Genomic DNA, 21,046 nt, shown 5'->3' with positions numbered 1-21,046 from the left:
TCAAAGTTCAGGGAGGCAAAAACACAGATTTTAGGGAAACATATCACAGGAGGGTACTACACAGAGATATGGAAATGCATGGGCTATATCCTTTGATCACAACAGAATTAGAAATCAGTGGCAGAAAGCTATTTGAAAAATCTCCAAATGTTAAATAACTCATGAGTTAAAGGAGAAACAGATCCAAAGATCAAGTTGGAGAAAACTGATGTCTTAACAATATTGAATCTTCCTATTCATGAATATGAACTCTCTCCTCATTTAGTTAGATATTTGACTTCTTCCATTAAAGTTTGCAGCTTTTTTTCTCATATAGATCCTGTACATAGTTTATCAGATTTATACCTAAAGTATTTCACTTTTTTTTTGTATTAATGCAAAAATAGTATTATGTTCTTAATTACAAATTTGAATTGTTCAATGCTGGTATATAGGAAAGGAATTGACTTTTTTAGTATTAATTTATAATTTATAAATTTAGTATCAATTTATGAATTTATAATAATACAAATTTATATAACACAATATACTACTAATTATATCAAGATTAACACAAATTTAATAATAATTGTATTGATTAATTCTTAACACATCAATTAATGCCTACATATTATATAATCACTATACTATCAATATATAATTATATTTGTATAATTATATTAATATGATTTGATATTAATATATTGCATCCACCTACCTTGCTATAATTGCTTATTAGTTTCAATAACTGTAATCTCTTTGGGATTTTCTCACTCCCAAGATCTTACTAAGGGGTTTGTTTGGTAAAGAATCTGCCTGCCAATGCAGGAGACATGGGTTTGATCCCTGGTCCGGGAAGATCCCACATGCTGCAGAGCAAGTAAATGTGCGCACTACAGTTCCTGAGCCTGCGCTGCAGAGCCCGAGAATTGCAACTTCTGAGGCCCACGCATCCTAGACTGGCGATCCGCAACGAGAAGCCACGGCACCGCAACTAGAGTGGCTCACTCCCCCTTGCCGCAGCTAGAGAAAAAGCTGTGCAACGAAGACCCAGAATGGCCAAAATTAAAAAAATAATAGTTATTTTAAAAAGGTCTTACTAAATTTCTTGGTGTCCCCTGCTCACGGGAATGGGAGTACAAGTTTAAGGTGAAGAGCACTGGACTTCTCCTATTGATATCCTATCAAGTTTGCTACTTTTACTGACAAAACTCTTGGGTGTGGATTTTCACCTTTCATTTCAAGTCATCCCTCTCTGACAGTTAAACTGCTAGTTTTCACATCCAACCCCACTCATGTAAAGCTACAGATGGCATCTGCCAAGGTGCTGCTTGTAGTGGGGTGTCTGGACTAACTCCAAGTATGAAGATCACAGATTTCTACCATTCCCACTCAAAGTTCTAGAGGTTTTTCATGAACAGATGCTTCATAAGTATTGTTTGTCTTGGGTCAATTTCCAGGAGCCTGATATATTTTTGAAATTTTGTCCAGTCTCTACATATTTTTAGGAGAATGAATTTAATGATTTTTTTAATGACTTTAGATTTTTTTTTGTTATCATTCTTGTCCTGCAGTTTCTCAATAACTAGTGGAAACAGTGCCAGGCTTTATTTTTTGGGGCTCCAAAATCACTGCATATGGTGACTGCAGCCATGAAATTAAAAGACACTTGCTCCTTGGAAGGAGTTATGACCAACCTAGATAGCATATACAAAAGCAGAGACATTACTTTGCCAACAAAGGTCTGTCTAGTAAAGGCTATGGTTTTTCCAGTGGTCATGTATGGATGTGAGAGTTGGAGTGTGAATAAAGCTGAGCACGGAAGAATTGATGCTTTTGAACTGTGGTGTTGGAGAAGACTCTTGAGAGTCCCTTGGACTGCAAGGAGATCCAACCAGTCCATCCTAAAGGAGATTAGTACTGGGTGTTCATTGGAAGGACTGATGCTAAAGCTGAAACTCCAGTACTTAGACCACCTCATGCGAAGAGTTGACTCATTGGAAAAGATTCTGATGCTGGGAGGGACTGGGGACAGAAAGAGAAGGGGACAACAGGATGAGATGGCTGGATGGCATCACCAACTCGATAGACATGAGTTTGGGTGAACTCCGAGAGTTGGTGATGGACAGGGAGGCCTGGTGTGCTGCAATTCATGAGGTCGCAAAGAGTCGGACAGGACTGAGCGACTGAACTGAACTGAGCTGCATTTTATTTTTACTTTTTCCTACTTTGGAGTTTTTGTCTTGTGAATCTGAGAATTACTGTGTTCTATTATTTCTGGAAAATTCCCAGACATTATTGTAACTTTTCCTTTTGGTTTGAGATTTAATTGTTTTGGGCATCTTGATTGAGATGTAATTCACTATCTTCTCAAATTTTCTTCTACCCTGATTTTCTATTATTTCCAAGACTAGAAGTTGACAAATAACGATCCATGCACCAAACAAAGTATGCTGTCTTTTTGTAAGTAAAGTTTTATTGGAAAACATCCAGCCTCATTTGTTTACATGATTATATACAGCTGCTTTGCACTACAATGGCAGGGTTGAGTATTTCTTGGAGTATTTTTCAGAGCATCATTTCGCATGACAGTGACAGGGTTGATAGAGCCCTTTTGGCCCATGAACCCTAAAATATTTGCTATCTGATATTTTTACAGGAACAAGTTGCCCCCTCCTGTCCTAGGCCTCCCAGTCTGACATGTGTCCTGCCCTCCCCCACTACATGTTCTTCATCTTTAAGCTCTCATTCCTACCTCCTCTTTGCCTGTGTGGCATTCTTAATTATTAACCTATCTTCTGATTTACACATTCTTTCTCCAATTAGCCTAATCTTATGTTTAAAGCAATTCCTAAGTTCAATTATTATGTTTCTCATTTCCAGAATGCTAGTTTCTTTTCAAATTCCATATTTAATGTTATACAACTTTATGATGGGCCTCCTTGGTGGCTCAGCTGATAAAGAATCTGCCTGCAATGCAGGAGACCCAGGTTCAATCCCTGGATCAGGAAGATCTCCTAGAGAAGAAGACGGCTACCACTCCAGTATTCTTGACTCAAGAACCCCATGGACAGAGAAGCCTGGTGGGCTACAGTCCATGGGGTCACAAAGAGTCAGACACGACTGAGTGACTAACACACAAAACACACAACTTTATGATACTTGCTATATGCTTTTAGCTTCTTGAGTGTATTAAAGATATAAAACTTACATACTCCGGGGGTAAAAATTCTGAAATTCTTCACTTTGTTATATCTCTTGACTTTTGCTAATAGCGTTCTACTCCCTTGTGTTTGGTAAATCGTTTTGTGAGCTCATGCTCCTTGGAAACCTTTTTCCTAAATGTGAGGCTTAGGTTTAAGATGCATTCTTTCAGAGATTTGCATTTCTCCTGTCAAGCACCTGGGAGACTTTCAACTTGATGCTGCTTTAAACTCAAATTTTGCCCTTTTTTGGGTGGTTAAAATGGTTACCTGGTAGGACTGAGCTTAATGCATTTTAAAAACAGATATTTTCTTTCTCCTGCTCCTCACAGAGTGAAGGCTGAGGCAAGCAATTTTCTCTATTAACTGTCTATGAGATGTGGGATTTTAAAATACAATCCCCTTTCTTGCTTTTTATCTATGTCTCCAATCTATTTGCACAATCTGCCCAGGTCCCTTCTTTCTTTTTAAATCTATTTATATACTTGTTTCTGGCTTCGTTGGGTCTTTGTTGCTGTGTGGGCTTTCCTCAGGTTGTGGCAGGCAGGGGCTACTCTCTCATTAGAGTGTGTGGGCTTCTCATTGTGGTGGCTTCTCTTGTTGTGGGGCTTGGGCTCTACAGCACAGGCTCAATAGTTGTGGCCCATGGGCTTAGTTACTCTTTGGCATGTGGGATCTTCCTGGATCAGTGATGGAACCTGTGTCTCCTGCATTGGCAGGCGGATTCTCTACCACTGAGCCACCAACCTTTGTGTATAACTACTGGAACTCAGGTGCCAGGTCACAAAGAATTGGCAAACAACCCAGAATAAATTTCTGTACTTCCGTGGATTTCTACTTTCACGTGATATGTGGCCTTTGCAGGTATTCTTTCACTTTCATAACAGCTCAGGTGTACATGAAAATTAAATATTTTATTTGATCCAGGATTTTACACATGCTATATCAGTAAGCATTGCACTTACAGTTTAGTGCATTGTATTGCTTAAATGAAAAAAAAATTAGCCATTTTAACATTAATTCCTAATTCTAAAGGAAAAGATGATATCTTAATATTGGCATCTGTGTAGAACTGGAGGAGACACATTGAGGAAGGGTTCTTATCTGGATGTAGAAGATTCTCTACTTTATCAATCAGAAATCTTCATTAATTTGTCTTGGTAAACCTTTCTTGTGACCTATTCTGGGTAGGCCTATATGAAAACTGCAGTAGAGCATTCAAGAATAAAAAGTGATAGCTCTGTATTGTACAAGTAATTACATCACTACGAGTGTTATAAATGCTTACTGCTCTCGGTGCTTCACGTGCTTTATCACGTGCAACTTCATTCACAGATATATGAAGTGTGTACTTTAGTGATTATTTTTAACTTACGAAAGTTAAAAGTTATTTTTAACTGAGGAAAGTAGGGTACAAAGAAGTTGGATAATTAGGTAAGGCAAATTGCTAGTAATAACACCAGAATTCAAACCCTTGCAGACCGACTACAGAGACTATGTCATTAACTACTATACAACACTATATGATATGGTATTGTATGATACCAGACCACACTATGCTATACGATACCATTCTGTGCTATAAGATGTAAGATATGCAGAGTTTAACAGGAAGATAATAGATACTACAAGTAGAAAGAATAAAGACTACAGAGACTATGTGCCAAATGTCACCATAACAGCATAGATTAGAGGATCACTATCAGTTCAGTTCAGTTCAGTGGCTCAGTCGTGTCCGACCCTTTGTGACCCCATGAATTGCAGCACGACAGGCCTCCCTGTCCATCACCAACTCCTGGAGTTCACTCAGACTCACATCCACTGAGTCAGTGATGCCATCCAGCCATCTCATCCTCTGTCGTCCCCTTCTCCTCCTGCCCCCAATCCCTCCCAGCATCAAAGTCTTTTCCAATGAGTCAACTCTTCACATGAGGATCACTATAGGGTGTGGTAAAATGATCAGGGAAGCTTCAGGGAAGACTTGGACCAACCTTAACTGTGCATGCTGAGATACAAAAATGATGGTATCAAATGGTGCCCTTATAATAAATTGTTAACCCCATGTTAATGGCATGCTAAGAAATAAACAGAGCACACTGGAAAATTTAAACCTGTAGTATCTCTGAAGAATCAAGAAAGCCTATGTGTTTCTTTTCTCCATGCAACCAGTATGGAGAAGGCAATGGCACCCCACTCCAGTACTCTTGCCTGGAAAATCCCATGGATGGAGGAGCCTGGTGGGCTACAGTCCATGGGGTCGCTAAGAGTCAGACACAACTGAGCGACTTCACTTTCACTTTTCACTTTCATGCATTGGAGAAGGAAATGGCAACCCACTCCAGTGTTCTTGCCTGGAGAATCCCAGGGACGAGGGAGCCTGGTGGGCTGCCATCTACGGGGTCGCAGAGTCGGACACGACTGAAGCGACTTAGCAGCAGCATGCAACCAGTAAGAAAGCCCTTCCCAGAATACTGTGCAGTTACGTTGTGGCCTTAGGACATGGTTGGATGGCATCACCAACTCAATGGACATGAGCCTGAGCAAGCTCTGGGAGTTGGTGTTGGACAGGGAAGCCTGGCGGGCTCCAGTCCATGGGGTCGCAAAGAGTCGGACACAACTGAGGGACTGAACTGAACTAGGACAAGCTTCTGGTCTAAAGAATGTGAGTGGAAATTATGTTGCTGTTTCCAGGCCTGGCCCTAAACCATCCAAACAGCTTAGAAGGTGTTTCCCTCCCTCTAAGACTAGGAAAGCTATAAGGTGGAAGAAACTATTTAGAGGAGTAATCTCAGAGGAACCATGACATGCACAATAAATAAATCTTGTTTTAAACTACTGAGATTTTGAGTCTGCTTGTAATAGCAGAGAGTTTTAATCACCCTAACAAAACTAATATGGATGCAGACAAACAAAATCATTGCATACTCCTTTAAAAAAAATATTTATTTACTTATTTGGCTGCGCCAGGTCTTGGTTGTGGCACACAGGATCTTTAATCTTCGTTGCAGCATGTGGGATCTTTTAGTTTCAGCAGGGACACTGTTAGTTGCTGCCTGTGGGATCTACTTCCCCGACCAAGGGTGGAACCCAGGCCCGCTACACTGGAAGTGCAGAGTCTTAGCCACTGGACCACCAGGGAAGTCCCTTCACAGTCTTTTTTAAAAAAATTTTAATTGGAGGCTAATTACTTTACAATATTGTAGTGGGTTTTGCCATACATTGACATGAATCTGCCATGGGTGTACATGTGTTCCCCATCCTGAACGCCCCCACCTCCCACCTCCCACCTCTTCCCCTCCCTCTGGGTCATCCCAGTGCACCGGCCCTGAGCACCCTGTTTCATGCATCAAACCTTGACTGGCAACCTGTTTCACATATGATAGTATACATGTTTCAATGCTATTCTCTTAAATCATCCCACCCTCACCTTCTCCCACAGAGTCTGAAAGACTGTTCTTTACATCTGTGTCTGTTTTGCTGTTTCGCATACAGAGTTATCCTTACTATCTTTCTGAATTCCATATACATGCGTTAGTATACTGTATTGGTGTTTTTCTTTCTGACTTACTTCACTCTGTATAATAGGCTCCAGTTTCATCCACCTCATTAGAACTGATTCAAATGCATTCTTTTTAATGGCCGAGTAATATCCCATTGTGTATATGTACCACAGCTTTCTTATCCATTCGTCTGCTGATGGACATCTAGGTTGCTTCCATGTCCTGGCCATTATAAACAGTACTGCGATGAACACTGGGGTACACGTGTCTTTCAGTTCTGGTTTCCTCAGTGTGTATGCCCAGCAGTGGGATTGCTGGGTCATATGGAAGTTCTATTTCCAGTTTTTTAAGGAATCTCCACACTGTTCTTCATAGTGGCTATACTAGTTTGTGTTCCCACCAACACTGTAAGAGGGTTCCCTTTTCTCCACACCCTCTCCAGCATTTATTGTTTATACACTTTTGGATAGTAGCCATTCTGACTGGTGTGAGATGGTACCTCATTGTGGTTTTGATTTGCATTTCTCGGATAATGAGTGATGTTGAGCATCTTTTCATGTGTTTGTCAGCCACCTCTATGTCTTCTTTGGAGAAATGTCTGTTTAGTTCTTTGGCCCATTTTTTGATTGGGTCATTTATTTTTCTGAAATTGAGCTGCAGGAGCTGCTTGTATATTTTTGAGATTAATTCTTTGTCAGTTGTTTTGTTTGTTATTATGTTCTCCCATTCACAGTCTTTTAAAGGAAATGTCTTGGGGGATACAGAAAATCTCTTTGCAGCCCTCAAAATTTCCTTTTGCTTAGTTATTTCCTATCTTTTACTTTGTTAGTTCTAGGCATTTTCAAGAAAGAGAAGGTCACTTGTATGATAATCAAAAAAACAATACTATTATAATAACTAATACTTACTGAAAATTTGTATTAATTTTTGTCTTATGTATTTTATGTGTCTTATTGTGTTTAGTTTTTAGAAAAATTTGAGTATGAGTATTACTTGTTAGCAGCAGTTCAATGTGATTTTAACACTACTTAAAAAAAATTCTTAGCGCTCAGAATGATTTTTGAACTCCTAGAAAGAACAAAAAGTAACTTTTACATATGTGAAGATATAACTTGGTCATAATTCATCAGCACTGATTTTCCTAAAGTTTTGACAATCTTTCCTGAAACACTAAAAAATATTTTTCCACCAAACTTGACATTTCTAACTGAAGCTCAAGAGTTAGATGCCATATTGATCTAATATACCATAAGTGGCCAAATCGTACAATTAATCATGACCACATGGGATTATGGGAAATTCTCTCTCCTTTCTCATTTCTTCACATAGCAGACTAATGGTAGAGGAGCTATCATTTCAGTCTTTTGTTTCCAACAAGCAAATGCATGTAAACAAGCAATTATTTCTGTAGCATGCATTCTCCTACACTGTTTAAAGCAATGATTTGTTTATTTCACACTGTAAACTCTACTTTCTGCATATAAAACAAATTACTTTTTGCATGAATATGAGAACACATTGTTTCCCTAAGTTAGTTAGTAAAAAAAATCTCTCTCCCACTATCACAAATTAAATAGGGTTATTAAATTCCATTACCTTAAGTGCATGCAAGTGCCCCTGGCTTAAGAGAAACATTTCTGCAGATGCTATTTATCCAAAATCAAAATTGTCTTTTCTGGGTAGCTATGAGAGAAAGATTCATGACCTTACATGAGGCAAAAAGAAAACAAAAAACAAATAAAGCTCAATTTATGTAAAAATGATGTCATTAAGCTCTGCTGAATGTCTTGGTATCTCACCTACTGCTTCTCAAGAAAATATAACCAATGACATTTTACACACATCAATGTTCCCATTCTATAATTCAGTAGCAGGAGTATGTTGAATGCTTTCAGTGACACATCCCATGGTTAATGACATTATCTTGGGTACCGACTCTGCTGCTAAGTCACTTCAGTCGTGTCCGACTCTGTGCGACCCCATAGACGGCAGCCTACCAGGCTCCCCCATCCCTGGGATTCTCCAGGCAAGAACACTGGAGTGGGTTGCCATTTCCTTCTCCAATGCATGAAAGTGAAAAAGTGAAAGTGAAGTCGCTCAGTCGTGTCCGACTCTTCGCGACCCCATGGAGCAGCCTACCAAGCTCCTCCACCCACGGGATTTTCCAGGCAAGAGTACTGGAGTGGGGTGCCATTGCCTTCTCCTACCAACTCTGAGTTTCACTATGAATGCATTAATTTGTCCTTCACTTTCAGATGTTCATCTTTAGTTTCTTCCTCCATCTCCATCTCCTTCCCTTTAAGGCAGACCCTGGCCATGACTTACAGCCAAATTTCCCTTCTCTCTCTACATTCCAGTACTAGCTTCCCTTTCTTTGCCTCACATATAAAATTCACTGTGTTTTCATCCAATCTCCATAACTCCTGATTCACCTGAAACCTGGCCCCCCCAAACAGCAGGACATTTCTGAGTCCTATATTTCTGAGATGATAACTGAAGGCTATCTCCACACCATAGAGTCCCTCAAGTTAGTAGATGGTACAGAGCTTTCAGTCAGATGTGACCAATTCTCATTTTTTGTTGCAGTACAGTATTCGTGTTCTGTAGTATCCAATGGAATGAGCAGACACTAAAACACTGTTCCTAGGGGAGAAAAGAGGGTGCAGCTCAGGAGAGCCTCTGATCACAACTTTTCTGTGAAACGATTAATACATAACCTTTACTAATGTGTTTTGGTCTGACATCTTATGTAACATATATGGTTGATTCAATAACATGACTCACACTCACGCCTGAACAAAGTTTACTGAGCACATACTTTGTCAGTAGGGCGCATCACAGCCTTACGGTACTGGATCGCTGAGGAGACCATCTGCTCTTTGCTTGGGGGCGATTTTAAATGGTGACATCATCAACACACAGAGCAAAAATGGGACACTAAAATAAACCGTGAAAATGACACTTGTTTACAGTATGAGCCAAACGGGGAGGCAGAGGGTGGCCTTGTCCAACTTCAGCTAGCAAAATGCCTATGTTTTCAGCAACTTGTCCCTGAATGACTGTGAAACACTTATGTATTGATTTATTAAATTTTAATGAGCAGGCGAATTTACAAATATGGGCTCTGTGAATGATGAAAACTGCATTTCAATCATAAAAAAAAATGTTACGGACTAAGATCAAACCCATATCTCTTAATGTCTTCTGCAATGGCAGGTGGGTTCTTTACCACTAGTACCATCTGGGAAGCCCAGACTAAGATGCTATCAGTGGCCAAAAAAGTTTCCAGTTTTTAAAGGCACATTTTCTATTGACTGACATATGCGGAAATTGGTGTCAACTTAATCCAGCTGAAGTTCAATTTTTTTGATAAAACTGTATTTTTAAAAAGTCTTCCATTCTCTTGCCTCTACTGGGTACTCCTAAGTTACAGTTCATCGTAATGGGTGTTTCAATCCTCTGAATGTTCTGACTTTCTAAAAAATCCCAAGCCTGCATGGTTTTGGCAACTAAACACAGAGTTCAGTATTGTCTTTAGGGAAACCCCTCACTCAAAGGCAAGGGGAGAACTCTCCCCACTCATCCCAAAGAGAGAGACTACTGTCTCAACACCAAACCGCTCAGTTTTCTGCTAAGAATTCCTCTCTTGCTGTGCTCCTTTCTGCTAGTTTTATGCAAAATGCACTGAGCTTTTTTTTTTTTAGCAGGATCAAGGAAGTCACAGGGCTGGTGTCTGTGGCAGGGATGGGTTTAGGGAAGGCTGCCTTGGAAGACTTCTGGAAGGATGAACTGGGGTTTCTATTTCTTTTTAATTAAAAAAAATTTTTTTTTTTTGCCACACTTTATGGCATGTGGGATCTTAATTTACCCACCAGGGATTGAACCTGTGCCTCTTGCATTTGAAGGGTGGAGTCTCAACCACTGGACCACCAAGGAAGTCCCTGACCTGAGGTTCCAAAAAGTGAGATTTGACAGGAAGCCAAGATCTTGGGTTTATCTGGCTTGGTTTTCTCTTTAAGGTTCACCCTCCAACCTGTTTCAATGGGAGTTTAAAACCATGTTTCAAAATCCTTTCTGATGTGAATCCTGAAATATTCTCAGAATGTCAACATGATCCTTTGCCCAAGGACTCACCACCTGTCTGCACAAACACCTTAGGTCTGCTTTAGATCACAAAATGGAAATAAAGCTTCAAGGTGAATTGAGAAAGTAGCATGGAAACATACACATAGCCAGTATAGCCAGTGGGAATTTGCTGTATGACTCAGGGAGCTCAAACCAGTGCTCTGGAACAACGTAGAGGGGTGCGATGGAGCGGAAGGTGGGCAGGAGGTTCAAGAGGGAGGGGACATATGTATACCTATGACTGATTCATGTCAATGTATGGCAGAAACCAACACAATATTGGAAAGCAATTATCTTTCAATTAAAATTAAATTTTTTTCAAAGTTTTATTCAGATTGCCTTTAGGTTTTTTAGTTAAATGTAGAAATGTTTCTTCCTTTTTCTCTTTACTTAGTTTTGGTCAAAGAAAATGTCAGTATCGATTCTAAATGTAAAATCATGCCATTGGATTCCTGGGGGGGAAAAAAACCCCACATGAAACATATACTCAGACGCTATGGGCAAAAGCCTGGTTCAGAAAAGCCTTTGTTCTGTGGTGGAGGCTGCCACAGTTCTTCCACTGCATCAAGTTTTACTTATACATTTTAATGAATAAAAGCATGAAGACTGACAATCCACCAGAATCGTCAAACAGCAATTACCAAGGAACAGAACGGCTTCAGTGAGAGGTGAAGAAGGACAAAAAGTGAACTCAAATGAGTTTAAAATTTTTTTAGGGAGCGCACTGAGTTGACCGTTTCATTTCCCCTGTAACTGGTTTCTTTTGCTTCAAGAGAAACCCACAATTTGTTGGAATCTGATTCCTGCAATGTCATTAATAACATAGGGGCACAGTACTGCCAGCAGTCTGTTTATAAGCATGTTAGGGGGTCGTGAGTATGCTTCCTTGAAGACGACAGAAGAAAATAAGAGAATACCTCTCCTATGTCTGGAGGTCCCTTATGCAACACGACACTGAGGAGTTGCATTATTCGCCTCTGCCTGGCTCATTAGCTGTGTGACCTTGGCCAAGTTATTTCATCGTGGCCATGTTCCCTCAACTGTAGACTGTAGTTTATTACCAAGTTTATTATCACACTGAATTGTACAAGATCTTAATAAGAGAATGGATTTACAGCTTTTGAGCGCTCTGCATTCAAGGAGTCACCACAGATACATTATTTCGGCATCATAATTTCATCTTTTGATTATTCTACACTTCCTGTGCCTGCCTTCCACAGCCAAGTGGAGCCCACACCCCAGGGATACAGTGTTTGGGGTGACAGCTATCTCATAAGCAGGGGACACTGTCCAGGGCTGGGAAAGCAGTCAGGCACCAGAGGGGGAAAGAAGTTAGCAAAATTTGAAGTGTCTTTATTACAACTCAACTGGTTTTTAAAATTTCCATTTCTTTTCAACAAATATGTTTTCTTCCTCTCATGGAACTAAGAACATATGTGCTGCCTGGCAGATGATTTCTGCAACTCTTAAAGTTGGGACTGGGGAAGGCTGACTCACAATTTCTTCCATGGCACGTGTGAAATCTTTCAGGAAAACTTGGAGCCGGGAAGAGCCAGGGGATTTTTAGATGATGTTCTCCATTGCCTTTCGATTAAATTGGTAGAAAAGAATAGATCGATTATTTGCTTCTATTTCTGACCCTTTAAAACTATTTTTTAAAGCAGTAAAATGAGATGGGATGAACAAAAGGCAGTAATATGGAAAGAAGGTCACACTTGCAAAGGGTTTTAGTTTTTCCATCATCTGAATTATCTGATCTTGGGGAAACTCTGTGATGCAGGTTTGACCTGTGACAAGGACAAAGGCTCTCCAAGATTCCATAGCCATTGAGACTTTATATGGACTCTATTCACTGAGTTCTTTGCACTACACACTATTTTTTTTTTGATTCACATAGTTCAGCTTTGATTATAATTAAAGTAATAAAAAGGATGAAAAACTAGAACATGATTCTTGTTAAAAGAATACATTTGGGGAAATGTTCTTTGGCTATCCCTGTAATTGATCAAGTGTCTGATGGAAGTTATTTTACTAGATATGCGGTCCCTGAGATCCATGCGAAAACAACAGACCAAGGACCTTAGCTACATGACCTGTTGTAAAAGGTTCAGGGATCAAGTCTGATAGCCTGTGGACAAACATACAGATTCATTCAGTGTCATGAGTTGTCTTTCAAAGTATTTTATGTGTTGTATACAAATTAAACACCCTAATGATGGGAAAGATTGAAGGCAAAAGGAGAAAGGGGTGGCAAAGGATAAGATGGTTAGATAGCATCACTAACTCAATGGATATGAATCTGAGCAAACTCCAGGAGACAATGGAGGACAGAGGAGCCTGGTGGGGAGTCCACGGGGTTGCAAAGAGTCAGACACGATTTAGCGAATGAACAACAATAACAACCATACAAATTAAATATGAAGTCCAATGAGGGTCCCTTACAGATTTGACGAAGTATTTCTTTTAAGCATTTTCCTCATAATGCGCTCTAGAGACTGCAGAAGGCCTGTGGGTGGCGGTCAGGGGCAGCCCTAGAAGCCAGAGTAGGACCTGTGGGTGAGGGATGGGGAAATGCAGGGAAGCAGGACTTGGAGAGGGTGGACCCCAGCCGGAACAGTGGCAAGCACAGACTGCAGAGCTTCCCCAGCTCAGAAAGCAAAGGCACTCCAAAAACTCCTGCAACCGAGGCCAGAGCAAGAGTCAGGAACCAGAAACACCAGCTACAGGCTAAGTGGCCGTCATTCTGATTCTTTCCAGAGTTTGGTTCAGATCCTGGGCTCACCACTTAATGACTGAGCGACCTTGAGCAAAGCACTTAAACTTTGCAGAGTCCTGTTTCCCTGTATGTAAGTGAGGAAAAGACACCTCCCTGTGTGTGGCTGGGAGGATTAAAAGATATCACCTATGCTGCACAGCATGTGCACACAGTAGACATTCAACAAAGTGTCATTATTTCATATCATTGTGATTATCCACAATCCAGGGATTGTTAACATCACCCAATGCTATAATTTGAAACACATTTATTCCTTATATTCTAACAAACTATTTCAAAGCCGGTTTTTCAAATACACTATCTAGTTTGAGCTTAAAAAAAAAAATCCCTGTATATGTTCTGCTCTGCTTATCAAAGGCTCTCCATAATGTTGACCCAAGGGTAAGTCAATTACACAGGATACTGTTCTGCCTATTATTCTTTTTAAACCACATTCCTTGTGGTACTGGGTCAATTTCTTTACTTCCTGTTCCCTCTTACCACATTCCATAGCCTAAAAAGATGCCAGTTAAGCTTTAACCCTCCTTTGAAAGTGAGTTTTCATCTCTACTCTTTTTTTTTTTAAAGTTATTTAAAGTAGTGGCAAGTTCTTTGAGTGCCCTCCAAACCCCAACCCAGGCAACAAAATAGTAATAGGAGAAAATTATGAGTGCTTGGGCCAGAGTCCTCCCGCTGAGCATGATGACTTTGTAATGAACTACGCATCCATAAACGGTTGACTCTTTGATCTCTGGCCGCTTGTACAGCTCTAAAGAGAAAGGCATTCCAGTCCAAACCACACAAAGAGAGAAGGAACACAGGTTATTTATGGGAGCCCACTGACTCTGAGCGTAGCCTGGCTCTTTCAAGATTCAAATACACACATCATTTTGACTGCCAAATCTGCTCCCTCCCCTCATGGTGTCTAATGGGGCTGGAGAGTAGGAATGTCTGATCTCTGGCTTCTCCTTGGGGTGAGAAAGGTAGCTGGTTTGGCAGAGAGACAGACACAACAGTATTTATAGAGACAGTAGAAAATCGACTCCATATGCCTAGGAAAGGAAATCAGAGTCAATCTCCAGGAGCTTTAAAAGGACTCCTGAATTCCCTTTCCGAGGTTCAGCTTCTGGGCAAGAGTAAACAGGACCTACTAGCCAGCTCTCCAGCAGTACAAAGCCCAGTCTCCACATGTCCTCTCTTAACTGAAGGTGGTCCACCAATGTTGTCACTCTACAGAAGGAAACACTTTCTTTAGCTCCTTGAATTCAGAAGCTGTTTCGCAAGTCTGACTCTTGTATTAGTGAATTTCCTGCATCAGAACTGGTATAAACATGGAAGGCATGGATCCTTGATTCTGAAGTTGTTGAAACTAAGCTCAATGACCTCTTGCCAGTGACTCTAGAGTTATGATGTTTTGGGGTAACAATGCAGTTTGGCTGTGTGTCAATTCACGTTGCTCACTAAAGCAAATCCAAGGTGATAACCACTGTAGTGGGATAGGAGCTCTCTCTTCTCTATCTTAGCTTCCTGTGGATCAACTACCAAAATTTTACGATATGGTGTGAAATGGTAAGGGCTATATGAAGACTTCTGAAACGCGACCCCATGAACTGTAGGCGTTACATTTCAGGCTATGTTTCATGTACACTTTTGTGCCTGTCTTTGTGTTCAGACTCTGGCTGGAAGCCATCATGATGGCTAAAGACTAAGAGAATGTTCAAAGATCACGAACCTTTGGCAGACAGTATGTGAACCCCTGTAGGTATCTGATGACATTGTATCTAAGGAGTAAATAGAATGAGTCAAAAGTAAGATCCTTTTAAAGGCCTACCCAGTAATAATGACTGAACTGGGGACTGAACTGTTAGTTTAGGCTACCTGACCCTATGAGAGCCTGCCAGGCTCCTCCGTCCATGGGATTTTTCAGGCAAGAATACTGGAGTGGGTTGCCATTTCCTTCTCCATCTATAATCGGAGGAAACTCAAAACGAAAATTGCTTTTATTAAAGTACTGAACTAGTGGATTTGTTAAGGGGCACACTGACTGAAATCACTCCCCATCCCCACCCCCAACTCCCCCAGCCAGGCAAGATAGTTGCCACTTGCATGAATCATCGTAGAACAGAAGGTCATGGTAAGGAGCACAGAACTAAAAAGTTACCACCAATGGGAAAAAATTGTGAAAGGCCAAAAGGAGAGAGGAGACGCCGCTATATATGTCTTATCAATCTCCTAGAATCCTCACTGGAATCCATTTTGGCTGAGTGACACACGCCACCAGAGTTCACCAGGAAGGACCCTGAGTCAAAATGATTGGCCAGAGACCATCTGGAAACTAAGCCCATCCCCATAAAACCTGAGACTGTGAGCCACACGGCAAAGCAGTCCTCTTGGGTTCTCTTACGCTCCTGCTCTCCACCCAGGTGCCTCTGCCCCCAACGATCTCTTGCTCTGTCAGTGTGTGTACCCTGTCAGACAATTCATCTCTGAATGTGAGGCAAGAGCCTACTCTCAGGCCCTGGAAGGGGTCCCCCGTCCTGCAGTAGATTTATGATCAGAATTTGGGCCAAATGAGTACAATTAAAGCTGGGGGGGGTCGATTTGGTTATCCCACCATTCCAGACACCCAAATCCACCTCCATAGGCTGATCTGGGCAAAGCAAAAGAACCTCAATGAAACTGGCAAACTAATTTTGCTATTTTTGTGGGACCTTGACATAGATCAAAGTCATTATTACTGGGTAGGCCTTTAAAAGGATCTTACTTTTGATTCATTCTATTTACTCCTTAGATACAAAGTCATCAGATGCCCACAGGGGTTCACATACTGTCTGCCAAAGGTTCATGATCTTTGAACATTCTCTTAGGCTTTAGTCATCATGATGGCTTCAAGCCAGAGTCTAAACACAAAGATAGGCACAACAGTGTACATAAAACATAGCCTGAAAGGTAACACCTATATCGACAGAGCTGCCTGAAAGCTCAAAGGAAGAATGGCTAAAAAAATAAAACAGCTGGATATCAGAATGAATACACATTGGAGGAAGAGTGCATGGTTGGACTCAGACATTTTGTTCCATGGGGCTCAAGGAGGAATTAACAGAAGCCAAGCTTTATAGTTTTATAATTCGTTCACTGTCAAGATGATGAATGCTCACTTTATGACTTCATAAAAAGAGAGACTTACCTAGCAAAAAATGAAGAGGAGGCGTCCTCCACTGATAAGTGGCACAGCCTTTTAGGGTGACACCCAGGGGCTCTGGATTGAGGCTCCAACCCCGTCACCTGGATGGACACCCAGTGCACAGCACAATCAGTACAAATTCAGGACCTCAGTCTCTCCATCTGAAAAATGCAAATAATAGTGTCATGGGTTCCACCAAGTAACTGCTGAGTAATTAGAAATTGAAGCTTATTAAAACACACGGGAAGGATATAGAGTACAATGCATGCATGATGTGAAGAGCAGAATGGGTTGTAATCCTATATACACTTCTGTACAAGTTACCCGAGTCAGAAGTTTTTAGCTTTCAGTTTTTCACAAAGCCTTGGTGTTTACACTACCAAGGAGTGTAAACACAGTAAACTGATCAACCATGGAAAGAAGAGCAGCCTTGTGTAGTCTGGGCTTCCCTGGTGGCTCAGATGGTAAAGAATCCTCCTGCAGTCTGGGAGACCTGGGTTTGATCCCTGGGTTGGGAAGACACCCTAGAGAAGGGAATGGCAACCTACTCCAGTTTTTTTGCCTGGAGAATTCCATGGACAGAGGAGCCCGGCAGGCTACAGTCCATAGGGTCACCAAGAGTCAGAAACGACTGAGCGACTTTCACACTTGTGTCGTTGGAAGCAGAAGGAAATCAGGAAAGGCCAACTGAGCATCAGAGACTGAATGAAAGGCTGAGTTGTCTCTGATTCACCTCTCTGCTCCCTCTGTTGGGAGTGATGGGCAGCAGGGATTGCTGGATCATTTCAAGAGCCTGATGCACAGAGAAGTCTGGATTCCATCAGCCATGCCAATGGGAAGTATCCATGGGACTGAGGACCCATAGCGGGAGGCTGGGCCACCAAAGAGCATGAAGTGCCCAACAAAAAGATTCTGAAATTGTGGATTAAATCAAGAGGACCTCATCTGCAGAGAAGGAGTCCAGGATCATTGAGGAACTCCAGGAAACAGAACTTGATTTTGCCATCTTTCCCTACAGTCAGCAGATTTCTATGCTCTCAGGAGCTCTAGTAGTTTAGTTGATGTCAGTGAACTGAGTGAGCACAGAACAGGACAACCTTTAGGACAACATTTCTCCAAATGGAAATCTGTTCACTTCAATTCTTCCTAGTATCCAGAGAAACACGTTGCTAATTGGAAAGAAAATCATGGATGAAACTATGGAGAAAAAGAATCCTCGAACACAATTAAAATGTGTCAAAACACATTCCTGAGTTTTGACCTAAAATAGCCATTTGCAATCATTTGGTGGTTAAAAAAATAAAAAATACGTGGTAATACCTGAAAATCTCATCTTTGAATAAAATAAAGAGGTCTCTAGAACTTTTCGACCCCATGGACTGCAACACACCAGGCTTCCCTGTCCTTCACCTTCATAATTTGAATACTGCCACCCAATTTGTCACATTTTGGAAGAGAGCGCTTATTTCGTAAATTTTAATTTCAAATCAGCAGAACTCCAAAGTAATTCAAAATTTAGAGATGTCAGGATAAGAGAAATATGAAACCACTGAGTCTGAATGATTGAAGTGTTATTGTTTGACTACTGCAAACTACTATTGGTAGCAGATTTATGGAAAGCATTATATGATTCAGAGCAACATTTTAATCAATCCGAAGGTTATCCTGTGCCAGCATAATCTTTGTGAGGAAAGCAACTGTGCAACTTGCCCCTTTTTGCAACAGAATTTCTCTCTGGTCCACTGGCTACCAATTAAATTTTCTCATTTATGAAATCCAAATGGTTGCACTAGATAGAATGCAAGAATATAAAATGAGATTTCTCCTAAATGTGAAATAGCTGATGGCATTCACAGTTAAAGAAATGCTGTTTGATACATGATACCAAGGGGGGAAGGGTGGTGGTGAGAGGAATTGTGAGATTGGGATTGACGCATATACACACTAGTAATACTATGTATAAACTGGATAACTAAAGAGAACACACTGCACTATGGGAACTCAATTTAAAGTGCTGTGGTAATCTGAATGGTACAGAAGTCCAAAAGGGAGGGGATATACATAAAAGTGGGGCTTCCCTGATAGCTCAGCCAGTAAAGATTTTGCCTGCAATGCAGGAGACCCTGGTTCGATTCTTGGATAAGGAAGATCGCATAGAGAAGGGAACGGCTACCCACTCCAGTATTCTTGCCTGGAAAATTCCATGGGAAGAGGAGCCTGGTGTGCTATACTCCATGGGGTCACACACAAAGAGTCAGACACGACTGAACAACTTTCACTTCACTTCACTTCATATATGTATAAGTATGGCTGATTCATTTTGCTGTATAGTAGAAACTTTCCCATAGCTCAGATGGTAAAGAATCTGCCTGCAGTGCAGGAGACCTGGGTTTGATCCTCTGGAGAAGGAAATGGCAACCCACTGCAGCATTCTTGCCTGGAAAATCCCATGGACAGAGGAGCCTGGCCGGCTGCAGTCTGTGGGGTCACAAAGAGTCAGACACGACTGAATGACTGCTACCACTAGAATCTAACACAACATTGTGAAGCGACTAGACTTTAATAAAGTCAAGTTAGAAAAATAAAAGCTTTATGAACAGTCAAAAAAAAAAAAAAAGAAATACTGTATGACGTGTACAAAGGTCAGGGGTTCTTGTTTATTTGGGAGAAAATATTTGCAAAAGAAACAACTGGCAAGGGATTGATCTCCAAAATATACCAACAGCTCATGCTCCTCAACAACAAAAAACAAACAACCCAATCAAAACAATGCGCGGAGGACCTAAATAGGCATTTCTCCAAAGAAGACATACAGATGACCAACATGAAAAGATGCTCAACATCACTAATTGTTAGAGAAATGCAAATCAAAACTGCAATGAGGTATCACCTCGCACCTGTCAGAGTGGCCATCACTTAAAAATCTACAAACAATAAATGCTGGAGAGGATGTGGAGAAAAGTTCCTATTAAATAAAGCACTGAAACTCTTTGCTAGCTATTGCTGGTTCAATGTAAAACAGATGATATCTGAAGCTGAAGAAATGACAGTTCACTTCAGTTCAGTTCAGTCGCTCAGTTGTGTCCAACTCTTTGGGACCCCATGAACTGCAGCACGCCAGGCCTCCCTGTCCATCACCAACTCCCAGAATTCACTCAAACTCACGTCCATCGAGTCGGTGATGCCATCCAGCCATCTCATCCTCTGTCCTCCCCTTCTCCTCCTGCCCCCAGTCCCTCCCAGCATCAGAGTCTTTTCCAATGAGTCAACTCTTCATATGAGGTGGCCAAAGTACTGGAGTTTCAGCTTTAGCATCAGTCCTTCCAAAGAACACCCAGGACTGATCTCCTTTAGAATGGACTGGTTGGATCTCCTTGCAGTCCAAAGGACTCTCAAGAGTCTTCTCCAACACCACAGTTCAAAAGCATCATTTCCTTGGCGCTCAGCTTTCTTCACAGTTCAACTCTCACATCCATACATGACTACTGGAAAAACTATAGCCACGTCACCCCCTAAAAGACACATTTTATTTCTCAATGCCTGATGCTAATTGTATAAAGGTATATACTTTTAACTGAGTTGGATTACAAAAGAATACAATGCTAGAAATTATTACAATATATTAACCCTGCTTAGAACAGTGTTATGAGTTCTACTGTAATTTAATAAATCAACAGAGGGCATATGGAATTTTTATTAGCCAGAGTCTTCTAATACATGCAATGTGGGAGACCTGGGTTTGATCCCTGGGTTGAGAAGATCCCCTGGAGAAGGGAAAGACTACTCACTCCAGTATTCTGGCCTAGAGAATTCCATGGACTGTATAGTCCATAGGGTCACAAAGAGTCAGACAGGACTGAGCGACTTTCACTTTCACTTTCTAACACATTTTCTCTCTGAAAATGGAGTATGGGGGGAGGCCAGCAGAGGGAGCTGTCAAAAACCCAGGCCCCTTTGTGTTTTAGGAAAATTCTCTCCACTGTACACCCTTGTTCAGAGTATTTGTCTCCTCATCCTCCAACCTAAGGAAGCTGGAAGAGTCAGATCCTCCTAAGATCTTCTCCTTCCCTTTCCCCTCATCACTTTTCAGCAGTCCTGGAAGCCAGGGCCCAGACAGGTGCCCTAAATTCCTCTCTAAACCCCAAGGAAATGACTCAAAGACAATGGGATGGTTAGATGCACTGATGGTGGCAAGGATGGCAGTGGCCTCGCCCTCATCACATTGCTCCTGCTGCTTGATTGTCAGAACCCAGCTGGCTTTGCCCAGGGACCATTCCTGGTCTTAGCAGCTCAGAGTCTG

General features: G+C 41.3%; 1 protein-coding gene across 1 annotated transcript in view; it reads right to left on the bottom strand.

Annotated features, from left to right (window-relative positions):
* Window positions 1-21,046, bottom strand: part of KIAA1217 (KIAA1217 ortholog) — an 815,860-nt gene that overhangs the window by 512,190 nt on the left and 282,624 nt on the right. The window contains exon 2 of the mRNA XM_042230521.2: window positions 16,750-16,907. The gene's annotated coding sequence lies outside the window, so the exon portion shown is untranslated. The remainder of the gene's footprint in view (window positions 1-16,749; window positions 16,908-21,046) is intronic.

The sequence above is a fragment of the Ovis aries genome, chromosome 13 (genome assembly GCF_016772045.2).
Source record: "Ovis aries strain OAR_USU_Benz2616 breed Rambouillet chromosome 13, ARS-UI_Ramb_v3.0, whole genome shotgun sequence".
Lineage (NCBI taxonomy): Eukaryota > Metazoa > Chordata > Mammalia > Artiodactyla > Bovidae > Ovis > Ovis aries.
This window is presented reverse-complemented; position numbering and strand designations above follow the sequence as displayed.